Below are 13,481 nucleotides of genomic sequence, written 5' to 3' on the forward strand. Positions count from 1 at the left end.
CAAATAAAAAGAGAATAAAATGATATTAATTGTATGGCGGTTCTTCTAAAAGAGAATGAATAGATAATTAAAAGCGGCTCGTGTCTCGTGATAAAGTGTCCGTCTGAATGCAGTCAGAACTAAATGACCAACACAATGATCTGAGAATGAGGCTGTTATTGCTCGGTCTGCGGTCATATTTTAAGAAAGTGACAGCAGAATATCAATTTCTGTGGCATTTCAAGGCACTCGATCAAACTGCGTGGTTCTAACGTAAAGGTTTATGAACATTCGCTTCAGATCAGAGCAAACAGAAAAGAGATGCAGACTTTATTTTTCATGCAACCCAAATCATGTTTCCATGTACTGCATTTTTACATTTCAGGGTTACAGTGACATAAATAATGACTTAAAATTCACTACGGATGGAGTCCGGTCGGCAAGCATTCATATCTGAATATCGTCGGCATAACGGTATTGAAAACCATGGCGGCGAATGATTTGTCCGAGAGGCAAAATGTAAATAATAAATAGCAATGGGCCGAGAACCGACCCCTGTGGAACACCTTGTTTGAGAATGACAGTGGGAGATTTATAATTGTGCATGGTGATATAGTATTTTCTGTCTATCAGGAGGAAAACCAGGATAGCGCAGGATAACTCTGAGAGGCATAACTCATGAGGAAGAGTTCACGACAGACAGTCTCAAAAGCTGAGCTGAAGTCGAGTAATGAAATTATGGAGAGGTTTCCGAGTCACCAGAGAGTAATAGCTTGAATGTAACTCGACACCCTTGCCTCATTTAGTATGCGCGGTTCTATGAATATGCAAATGAGCCCCACCTCCACTCACTCACTCAGCTCAGAGATCCACTGGTTGACGATCACACGTTGATCTGATTGGTTACAAGGTAGTTTGTGACGTCAGAAACACCAGCGATTTCAAAGCGTGTTTTTGAGACTGTCTTTGGTTCACTGCAGTTTTAAGGAGGAAATACTCAGCAATGGAGTCGACTTATGAATTTACACATGGTTTGTCTTAAAGCATATTAAAAACACCACATACACATACAGTGGGGAGAACAAGTATTTGATACACTGCCGATTTTGCAGGTTTTCCCACTTACAAAGCATGTAGAAGTCTGTAATTTTTATCATAGGTACTCTTCAGCTGTGAGTGACGGAATCTAAAACAAAAATCCAGAAGATCACAATGTATGATTTTTAAGTAATTAATTTGCATTTTATTGCATGACATAAGTATTTGATACATCAGAAAAGCAGAACTTAATATTTGGTACAGAAACCTTTGTTTACAATTACAGAGATCATACGTTTCCTGTAGTTCTTGACCAGGTGTGCACACACTGCAGGGATTCTGGCCCACTCCTCCATACAGTCGTCCTGTCCCCTTTGCAGAAAAGCATCCCCAAAGAATGATGTTTCCACCTCCATGCTTCACGGTTGGGATGGTGTTATTGGGGTTGTACTCATCCTTCTTCTTTCTCCAAACACGGCGAGTGGAGTTTAGACCAAAAAGCATCAGACCACATGACCTTCTCCCAATCCTCCTCTGGATCATCCAGATGGTCATTGGCAAACTTCAGATGGGCTTGGATATGTGCTGGCTTGAGCAGGGGGACCTTGCATGCACTGCAGGATTTTAATCCATGACGGCGTAGTGTGTTACTAATGGTTTTCTTTGAGACTGTGGTCCCAGCTCTCTTCAGGTCATTGACCAGGTCCTGCCATGCAGTTCTGGGCTGATCCCTGACCTTCCTCATGATCATTGATGCCCCACAAGGTGAGATCTTGCATGGTGCCCCAGACCGAGGGAGATTGACCGTCATCTTGAACTTCTTCCATTTTCTAATAATTGCGCCAACAGTTGTTGCCTTCTCACCAAGCTGCTTGCCTATTGTTCTGTAGCCCATCCCAGCCTTGTGCAGGTCTACAATTTTATCCCTGATGTCCTTACACAGCTCTCTGGTCTTGGCCATTGTGGAGAGGTTGGAGTCTGTTTGATTGAGTGTGTGGACAGGTGTCTTTTATACAGGTAACGAGTTCAAACAGGTGCAGTTAATACAGGTAATGAGTGGAGAACAGGAGGGCTTCTTAAAGAAAAACTAACAGGTCTGTGAGAGCCGGAATTCTTACTGGTTGGTAGGTGATCAAATACTTATGTCATGCAATAAAATGCAAATTAATTACTTAAAAATCATGTAATGTGATCTTCTGGATTTTTGTTTTAGATTCCGTCTCTCACAGTTGAAGAGTACCTATGATGAAAATGACAGACTTCTATATGCTTTGTAAGTGGGAAAACCTGCAAAATCGGCAGTGTATCAAATACTTGTTCTCTCCACTGTATAAACAACATTAAAAGATGGATTTTCACCACAGGGGGAATTTAGGTCTCATGCAGTTTATAATCCACCACAGATATTGATATCCGTCATGTAAATGAAGGCAAGGATTTCTATCATCACCTATGATGTGATCTCTCAATATCAGCCTCTCTTTTAATTCCACACTGTTAATGTGTGAATGTTAAATGCTTTGGAGCTTCTCAGACCAAACATCCTCTCACAGAGACAGATATCACACTGATAGCGCTCTCCGTCTGACCTTATTTTGCTCAGTTTTCATGGACACCGGCTGTTTGAAGACACCAGTTGGTTGGAATAAAGATGTGTGGTTACACTTTATTTTAAGGTGTCATTGTTACAGTGTAATTGTATATTTAAGTATGGGGTAACATGTACTTACTATAGGGTTAGGGTAGGATTAAGATTTGGTTTAGGGTTAGTTGCATGTAATTATGCATAATTTACTGTTATTACTATGGTAAGTATGTAACATATGTAACAAGGACACTGTAAAATAAAGTGTTACCAGATGTGTTAATGTCTTGGGGATGATTTTGCAACTATAAAACTAATGCAACTAAAACAGCATGAAACAAGTTGACTTGAGGTGGTGTTATACTGTCATTACAGTCAGTCTACTGTGAATATAACATTCATAGAGCGCAAAGTAAAAATCCTGCTCATTTTCTCTATAGAGGAACTTACAAGACCTTCAAGATGGACTTATCACCAAACTTTGATTTGAAGCACAGCAATTTAACGTGGAAAACAAGACTGTACTTCAATGTGCATCTTCTGAAGCTTTGCACATGATGCAATTAAATAAAAAAAGACAATACGAAATAACTACTATAAGCCATGGGTCCATGTAGTATAAAACATAAAATATATTATATGAATAATATTACATTTATTAAATGTATGTAAATTTATCAAAAATATAATAATAATAATAATAAATACATTATTTAAATAAAAACAAGTAATAAATAACACAAATTATTAAAATTACTACATCTATCTAAAATGTTAAATTATAAATTATACATATGATAAAATATTATTACTTTAGATTAAACATACAAATACTGTATTTTAAGTACAATTAAAAATATTGAAATATACTTACATATATACATACATATAAGCTGAGAGTGGGAAGTGTGCAGTTTAATTTCTTCATAAAATAGTTAAAGGACATTTATCTTTTTTTCTTCCAGGTTTCAAATCCTGCACTTCAAATCAAAGTTATGCAATATTGTGATTCATGTTAGAGCTGGTTGATTTGGTTTAGAGCTCTATTTTAAATTCATTTTTTGAAATCAACAGGAATAATAAAGAAGCTCGGCCTCTTGTACATTCTTGCTAAAACACATTTCCATGACTGTACAGAATTAGAGTCATGCATATTGCATTACTGAATTAGCATCGTAAACAAACCTCACATCAGCATGTCATCTCGAAACGCTTTCTCAGTTAGTTTACAATCTCTATTTGAGTGTCAAATCTCCAGAGCCGTTCATCTCAAACAATCTTCCCCGTACATTTTTGAAGTATTTAATTTTCTTTTTTCTAACTTGGCCTGCTGGTATAGCCTTACTGGTAATTAAAATTGATATTCAAGCATCATAACTGCTGTCTCCCGGTATGATCGGCATGAACTATCGCTTGAGAATGGCGAGTGTTAATTGTCTGCCCCAGGAGAGACTCTTTAACCACACAGCATGTCTTCAAATCCTTAACATCTCCTTGTTTTGATCAAAGAAAGCGAGCGCTGCGGGTAAACTCCACAAATCAGATTGGGAAAAAGCGCCTGCTTTCATTTCTGGAGACTGGAGAGATGAACGTCGCAGAGTGACAGCGGGATGATGAGCTTGATGTGATTGAGTGACATTACGCCATATGAAACTCAAGAAACCAGTGTTTTAGTAAACTCTGTATACTTTACTGTGTGTTTGGAGATTTTCAGACATGCCCTCCCTCTTCTACGGTTCACACATGAGATGTTTTGAAATATCGTTGTTATAAAGCCGTACCCGGAGGCCAGTGGTCCAGACAGTGGCACACCTGTTATTGCTACTGTAAAAACACTGAGAGCGATGACAGCTTTCCAATAGATGTGACGCTGAATAGGCCCAGGAGCGCTGGGAAAATGAACCCATTACAGTCAAATTTTCCATAGAGATATGAAATAAAGCTGCACTGGTGAGTTGCAACCCAAAACATGTTTCCCATGCACTGCATTTGTAGATTTCAGGATTAAACTGAAATAAATATTTGGTTAAAGCTTCAGTCCATAGTTTTTCCTCTTTGTCACATTTCCTCGTTATCTGCAATTGCAGTTATTTGATCAACTTTACGTGGGTTGTGCCTCGGCTCGGCACAGCGCGGATGAATCCAATGTTTTGAGGAGAATGTGCGGCTGTCAGTCGCCGCCGGTGTGATCCTGGCATTCGCAATCACAGATTCTACTCTTTGGAAGTATGACCAACATAATTTTCACCGGAAAATGTTCTGATCAAGTAACATCCACTTTTGTTCTGACCAACTAAGGGTGAAAAAGCATTGCAGTAAATCACGCTGATTAAATCTAACGATCGCTTATCATATCACGACAAACCGTGCAAATTATACTTTGTTCTCAAATTGTTAATGTTAACAACATCAGCATTGCTTGACTACATTTATTGTGTATTAGGGCTACCTGTAGTTCAGTTTCCATTTCTGTGCAGTCTAATGTCTAATTGTCATACCAACAAATGAAGGTTCCTTAGAACTGGTACTGGTGGATTTCCGATGGATATTCGAGCATGTGTTTGCGTCATTACGTCACATCTGTCCACATAAAGAAGAGTCTCGGCTAGTCGGCTATGAGTGTGAGGATGCTGGAGATTTATAGCCTTTTCTCACAGCACTTGATATAATTAAACTTAGCAATTTGATGGCGGATCCAAAAAGGTTCAAACGACAATCACCATCTGGAGATTCACCCGTTGTAGAACACAAAAGACGTCGGACTTCGAGTGGCTACAGGAAAAAAGAGACTGCAACCGGCCAGTGCGGAAACAAGGATAATATCGGAAAGGCTTTTGAAAGGTGGCGTGAACTCCGTGTTTTAAAGGTGTACAAAACAGAATCAGAGACGGCTTTAGTTCTGCTGGACGGGTAAGAACCGCTGGAATTAAAAACATTATTACAAGCTTACCGTTTTGAATGGAGCTACGGCGAACAGAGAGTGTTGAACACTGGCTGGTTATGTACTTGCTCAAACATTTATTTTGGATCATTTTTAACCCCAAAAAGTTATGGACTGCAGCTTTAAATTCAGTATATTTTCACTTTTGAAAACAGTTCTTACACTTGAGTGATTCATAAATGAATCATAAGTTAAAGTGTATCATTTATTAAAAAAAAAACTGGTTTAAAATAATGATTCATTTGGAAATCAGACATAATTAGATGGTAATTAAAAAACAAAACAGTACCAACAAAATGCTGGAAGATTATTCCCAAAAACACTTTATAAAGGTCAATCATTATAAACGGAACAATTTTTTTCTTATGTGAAAAAAAAAACTTATGTTGTGAAGAATTGCAAATGACAACCGAGTCAAAAATGATAATATGATATAAAATATTTTTATAAGCCATTCATCATTTTATATATATATTGTCACTGAGTAGCTACACTTGACTAAACTTAAAATTTTAAGGCAGCACAGATACTTGCCTTTTAATTATATATATATATATATAGAGAGAGAGAGAGAGAGAGTATATAAAGATATAAAAATAAATAATGTATATAAAAATAAATACATTTATATTTTACATTCATTTTTTTTTTTAATTTTATGATATACTCATTTCATAATATATGAATATTATGTATATTTAGCCTCTAACATGTTATTTGAGAGTGCAAGAAGTGAGTAGTTCAATTTACTACCCTAATATTACTTAGGGTAGTAGGGTAGCCCCCCCAATATTACTAATGTGCTGCAAATCAAAGTTTATAAAAATGTGAAGAAAATAAATGGTTAAAACAACACATTCCTAAAAACTGAAAGCACTCAAATAAATTGCGAACAGAAGAGTGTTTTTCCTTGGGAAACTGTTGTGAATGGCGAAGCTCAGCCAGTTTTGTGCTTCTCAGAGTAATGCTTCCTGATTTCTCAGCTTCAGTTGGGATCAGGTGGGATTTCTCCCGACACGTCGCGTTCTTGTGATGTAGACAGCCGCCAGGATGAATGAAAACGCATGAGGGAATACATATGGCAAAGGAATGTCGGACTTTATTCCCAGACAGCTGATCCCCTTTGAAAGTCTTGGATCATAAATTAAACATATGCATTTTAATAATGCTGGGAACACGTAGTCTTACGCTTCCGGACCACTTTTATGAATGATTCTGCTCGATTTGTTTCAGCTTGCGAATGAAGCTTTAGGGCCGATGAAGGCCTGAAGTGTAACGAGGAACAGTCAACGTGAAGGTCACAAAAGTGAGAAGCTTTTCTCAAAGAAAGGTTAAAGCTTAGGAACCGCTTCATTAGCTGGATAAACTGACCTGAGGCGGGAAAACACAAAATCTGACGTTTGCTTTTCAAATGTCAGTGAATACATTTGCATTTATCACACTTTGTACTGGTGGCTTTCACTTTACTCTTCCAGATTTGATTTGATTTCTAACGTGCATCTCGAGGGCGATGTGAAAAGAGTTGAAGCTGAAGAAGTCGAAGCTGTTTTAAGTTCAGACGCCGGTCGCTTCAAACCTCTCAAAAGCACAGAGCATTAATTAAGCAAAGAAATAAAGAGTGACCCAGCTGGTGTTTCTCCCGTCAAACAGCCGTGTGTCTGCCGGCGTTTGTCAGCGCTCTGGGAAAACTGTGAACGATCGTCGTGTGTGTTGTGGGTTTAGACCGTAAGTGCTTCGAAATTGCCTTGAGCGGCGCAAAACAACAAAGAGAAGTCTGAGCTTGTGATGAAGTTTGCTGTAGGTCAATATTCCACACAGAGAAGACACTCGGAAACACACACTTTGTTTTCCTGTATAAATAGGCCATCTATACATTTTAAAAGCAAGATGCATTTACTTGATATTCCCAGTGAACAGAAAACGTTCTCTCCAAGTTATGAACAAACATGCTTCCAGTAACATTAATAAAAAGTTTGCTCAAAGTTATCTGGCCTTTAATAACGTTCTCAAAACGTTAACACAAAAACATTATTTATTCGTCATTCATGGAATGTTTTTTTCTTAAACGTTTTAGTTGGATGTTTGTTTAACGTTTTTTAAATGTTGTTTCAGAACGTTCAGAGAACATTCAAATGTATCGTTCCATAATGTTTGAATAATGATGAAATGGAATGTTCCCTTAACATTCATGTTCAAAGAAAATTCCAAAATAACCTGTTCATAAATGAATGGGAACATCAGCAAAATGTTCTTAGAACATTTTTTTTTTTTTGTTAGCTGGGTTAAGTCTTCACTCCTGGAGAAAAAAAATTCTTAAAGTGCGAATGGGGTCAGAAAAACAGAAAGAGGTCAAAGAGAAACAAGTTATTTTTTTACACTGCAAAAATGACATTCTTCCTCAGTATTTTTGTCTTTGCAGCACAAATATCCAAACATTCTTAAATCAAGATACATTTACTAAAAATCACTGAACCCAAGAGGCAGGCACTTTTTCTTGTTTTCAAGCACAAACTCACTTCATTTTTGATACACAAGACTTTATAGGCTATTTCATGTCATTTTGCTTCTCATGTAAATGCATCTTGATTTAAGAACATTTAGATATTTTGGTAACACTTTACAATATGCATTAACTAACATCAACAATGAACAATTAACTTCTTACAGTAATCTGTTAGTGCTAGTTAATAAAATACAGCTGTTTATTGTTAGTTCATGTCCATTAAATAATATTGCTACACTTTATTTTAAGGTGTCAGTGTTACAGTGTAATTATAGAGTATTAATAATTAACTACATGTACTTACTATAGGGTTAGGATTCGGGTTTGGTTTATGGTTAGTTGCATGAAATTATGCACAATTTATAGTTATTACTATAGTAACTACATGTAACGTGTAATAAGGACACTGTAAAATAAAAAGTTAACAATAATATTAACAGATACAACTTTTGTTAGTTGTAAAATAATGTGTTTCATACACAAACATTACATAATAATGCTTTTTAGATTTTAAATAATGTATTAGTAAATGTTGGAATGAACTTTAACTGAGATTAATAAGTGCTTTTTCCCTGTTAGTTCATGTATGCATCCTTATTGTAAAGTGTTACCGATATTTGACTGGAAAACGACAAAAATACTTGTTTTAAACATCATTTTTTCGCCGTGCATTCTTCCTGGGCCTCATATCTGCACTGCGTTTATCATGTCGGAGCAGTTCGCCGCAGTGGCTTTGGTCCCACACATGAAGTTAAATCGCTTGTTTAGATTGGCCGTCTCTGAGAAAATCCCGCGCGATGAGGTCATCGAGGAGCCGTCAATATGGATTACAGTAAATTGCTGGGTTGTCTGTGTGAGCTTAGGACGAACGGCTCAAATACGAGTGTGTGTGCAATTTAAAGGTGCGTTTTCCCTCCTGACAAGCCCCTAATTGAGCTCAAAGGCTCTTTCAGGTGTCCAGTCACTACAGCTTTAGATCTGAATGTGATTTCTTCTGCGAAACACGACCTGGATCGAATTATCCCAGACGTTTCTATGAACGTGTCACTCTCAAACCCTTTCAAGCGCCATCAGGAAGACATCATGGGAGTAGAAATCAATGGCCTTTTAGCATGTCACTGATTCACACGTTTAAGCAAAAACTTTGAATGATCACATCGGCTAAATGAACAACATACGTACGGCATTTCAGGACGCGATCGCTTCTTTAAAGCAGTCAAAGGTTGGGAGAAACTCTAGTTATCTAGTGTCACTCACTATATCTTACAGTCAGTGTGAAACAAGAAACATCTCAGAGATACAGAGACCCGACTGGGTGCACACATTAATCATTTCTTTAATGTGAATAGGCCTATAATTCGAAACAACAACATTTAAAGGGATACTTCAACCAAAAGTGGAAGTTCTTTATAAAGATATTTTGATTTTCTTTAAGTCAGTGTTGTTGGACCCCAATGTTTATATTATATATATATATATATATATATATATATATATATATATATATATTATGTTTGGCTGAACTGAACAGTTCTAGGGTCAGTTTTAAAGGCTTTTTACAGTAAAAATCGTGAATTATTATTAGAATGTAAATCATCTGTTTTCTATGTGAATATATAGTAAAGTGTAATTTATTCCTGTGATCAAAGCTGAATTTTCAGCATCATTACTCCAGTCTTCAGTGTCACATGATCCTTCAGAAATCAGTATAATATGATGATTTGATGCTCAAGACACATTTATGATTATTATTATCAATGCTGAAAACAGTTCATATGTTTGGGGAAACTGTGATGCATTTTTTATGATTCCTCAATGAATAGAATGTTCAAAAGAACAGAGTTTATTTAAAATAGAATCTTTTGTAACATTATAAATGTCTTTAATGAACCTTTTGATCAATTTAATTTAATTATCAAGTGTCCTTGATAAATAAAACTATTATTTTCTTTTTTTAAAAACACGAACTTTTCAATGGTTGTGTGTCATAAAGTGGGTCAAAGACACATGAATCATCAACACAAGAGCTGAAATGTTGAGGAGATGTGCGCTGACTCTCACGACCGCACCAAAGTTTATGTTTCGGTGGCTGATTTTAACCAGTGTTCAAATTGCTGGCATCCTTTTTTAAAACAAATAGTTAAAAACGTTAATTCTGAGTCAATGAGCCGCGCTGTAAACACACACCTGTGAAGGACATTCAATAGAAATACACTACTAATCTTGCCATGGCATCCAATGTCTGCTTTTTGTGTACATATGATTGGACAAACAGACAGTCCCGCAGCAAACTCACATCATTCACTTCAAACAAGAACAAGAAACCGGTTACACACTCTTAAAAATAAATGTTCCTGCACACTTTTTCAGCGGCATTGGTTGTGTAAGTATTTTTTTTTTTTGTTCTTTTCTCCAATAGGGATTTCAAAAAAGTCTATATTAAAGTATTATAAGCCATGAACCAAACCAGTTATGAGGCGAATCACATTACAAACTTTGATTTGAAGCAAAAATTGAAAATCAGACTTAGTTGCCTTAGTTAGACAAAATATAAAGGTACAAGACTGAACTTAATGGCTTTAGTGAGGGAAAGAACTACAAGTACAGCGTAATCGAATTAAAAATGATGGAGAAATATAAAACTACTTACTTAATATACTATATATATATTTATTTATTTATTGTTTTTTAAGTGTATTGCAAAATATGCATATATATATTAAAATACTTAAGTATTTTGAGAGTGTATGGAAACAGATTTGGTTATGCCATTTGAAATGCTTCTGTGAGGCATCATGGGTAATGTAGTTTTTGACCACGAATTCCATTGTTAAACTCGATTATTTTAAAACTAAATTAAAATTATGCAACTTGATGGCTTGACAGAAGCAAATGCCATCGATTAAGAACCTCGTGGCTCACGGTAAGGCTTTCTTTAAAGGCTTAAGAGTTATGGTTAAGAAATAATCTTCCTATGGAGAAAATGAATGAGTTTTTGCTTCCAGAACCCGACGGTTGCACTACTGGCACTATTGAATCTTTAATTCTTTCCATTCCACTAAAGGTTCTTTAGATTTTTTTAAATGTTCTTTCTTCACACTAAGTAGGCTAAAAATGGTTCTTCTTTGTCACTGGTGCAAAAAAACCCCAAAAACCCTATTTTAGATGCTTTATGTTGAAGAGTGCATGAGAAAGCATTTCAACAAGACTGAAGACTCTCTGAACTTTGCCAGTCCATGCATTGAGTGTTTCTGGTCAGACGCTCATATTTCTAGAGGACGTTTGTCCAGCGTCTGAGTGCAGAATCCATTATCATCAGCGGCCTTCCATCTGCAGAACAACCCGAATGAAACCATCTGTTTTTGCCATCTGTACTCTATTTGTTAATTATTCCTGGGCCAACACTGTGTCTTTCTTCCTTTCCCTCGCTCGCTCACTCGCTCACTCGAATACCTCACATTTTTCTCTTTTCCTACCCTTTTCTTCCTCGCTGTCCGGTTGGGAAAAGCAGTGTGGTCACATCATCGCAGAGCTTTCAACATCTTAATAAAGATGAAGATTGCATCATGTCTGGAGTTATTAATCAACTCTCGCTGATTTTTTCATGAGCTTGTCAGATTGACGGAGGGGCGGCGCCGGCTGCATTACACCTCATAACGAAGAACCCTTATCTGATCAAACGATTAGGATCTGATTAATCAAACTGGAAATCATTAAAAGCAGCGCCATACAAAAATAACTTTGGTAACGCTTTTGATTACAGTCCAGAAAGTACTGCGTAATTAAGACAGATTTACAGTGTAACTTTCAGGTAATTATAGTGTACCTATAAAGTACTTACATGTAGGTATAAGGGAACAATATGTAAAGTTTGGGGAATAAAGGGGTAACAACCAGGAGAATGAAAATATATATACTGTAAGTATTATAGAACTGCTTATTCTACTATTATGATACAACAATCTTACATTTGGGAGCAATTTAGTGAGAACATACACTGTGTAACTTTTTGTAATAATGGTGTATGAATACATACAGGCTTTTTAAATATGACAGGGTACATATCAATGTATTTATATGTTTTTTTTGTTTGTTTTTTTGATAGCACAAATGCAGATGTTTAAGTTTTTGGCTTACATGTTTCAAGGCAAGTAAAACTATTGCAATTTTTTTTTAAATACTGGGAAATATACTCTTGTTTCATGTAGTCACAGGGTAAGTGGTGCTTGTTACCCTCTTGTTTCATGTAGTTGCAAGGTAAGTACAATACAAATACATACACAATCTAATATCACTGATTCGGAATTTGAAAAACAACTTAAAATATTGTCATTTTTCTTACAAACACTTATCGTTTCACTTCAGAAGACATTGATCCATCCATTGGAGTTGTATGGATTACTGTAGTTATTACAGTAAGTGCTCTTTGATGCTCCAGCTTTTAGGAACATTTGAGCTTGCATTATATGCATTCCCAGAGATGCTTTTTTTTATTTTTCTAAAAACCTTCATTTGTGTTAATGGGGACATTAATTATATTAAATGGGGACATTTAATATTCAACAATATTATTGATCTGCCTTACTTACTTCTTCTAGAAACAAACTTTGTTGTATTATTTTCATGCTATCACTGTGAAGCTGCTTTGATGCAATCTGTGTTGTAAAAAAATAAAGGTGACAATCTGAAGAAGAAAAATCATATACATCTCAGATGGCAGGAGGGTAAAAGATGAGTAAATGGTGAGGACGTACACAGAATAGCAAGAGACATGATTTCTTCTTCAGATTCATATGTGGAAAGAAAGAAAAAGAAGAAGAGGAACAAAAGGAAGAAGCCAAGCAAGAGAAAAAAGGGGAGAGAAAACGTGTTACTTTCTGTCAAGACTTAAGCATTCGAAATGAATTGTTGATTAAAAAAAGCCGTTTTAAACGACAAATAAGTGTTGTAAATCTGAGTGTCCGAGTCAGTGATATTAGATTGTGTGTGTATTTTTATTGTACTTACATTGAAACTACATGGAAAAAGAGGGTAAAAGCACCACATGAAACAAGAGTATATTTCCCCAATATTTAAGCAAAAGTTGCAATAGTTTTAGTTTTCAGTGCACTTTTGGGTTACACTTTATTTTAAGGTGTCATTGTTACAGTGTAATTATATATTTAAGTACTGAGTAATATTAATTAACTACATGTACTTACTATAGAGTTAGGGTAGGATTTGGTTGAGGGTTAGTTACATGTAATTATGCGTAATTTACAGTTATTACTATGGTAAGAACATGTAACATATGTAACAAGGACACCGTAAAATAAAGTGTTACCCACTTTTGTTAAAAAGATTACTGTATAAATGCATAGATATGTACCTTATACTTTTTAAAAAGCCTATATTGTATGTATTGGTACACCATTATTACAAAAAGGTACATTCTC

The sequence above is a fragment of the Abramis brama genome, assembly GCF_963993115.1.
Source record: "Abramis brama genome assembly, chromosome: 16".
Taxonomy (NCBI): Eukaryota; Metazoa; Chordata; class Actinopteri; order Cypriniformes; family Leuciscidae; genus Abramis; species Abramis brama.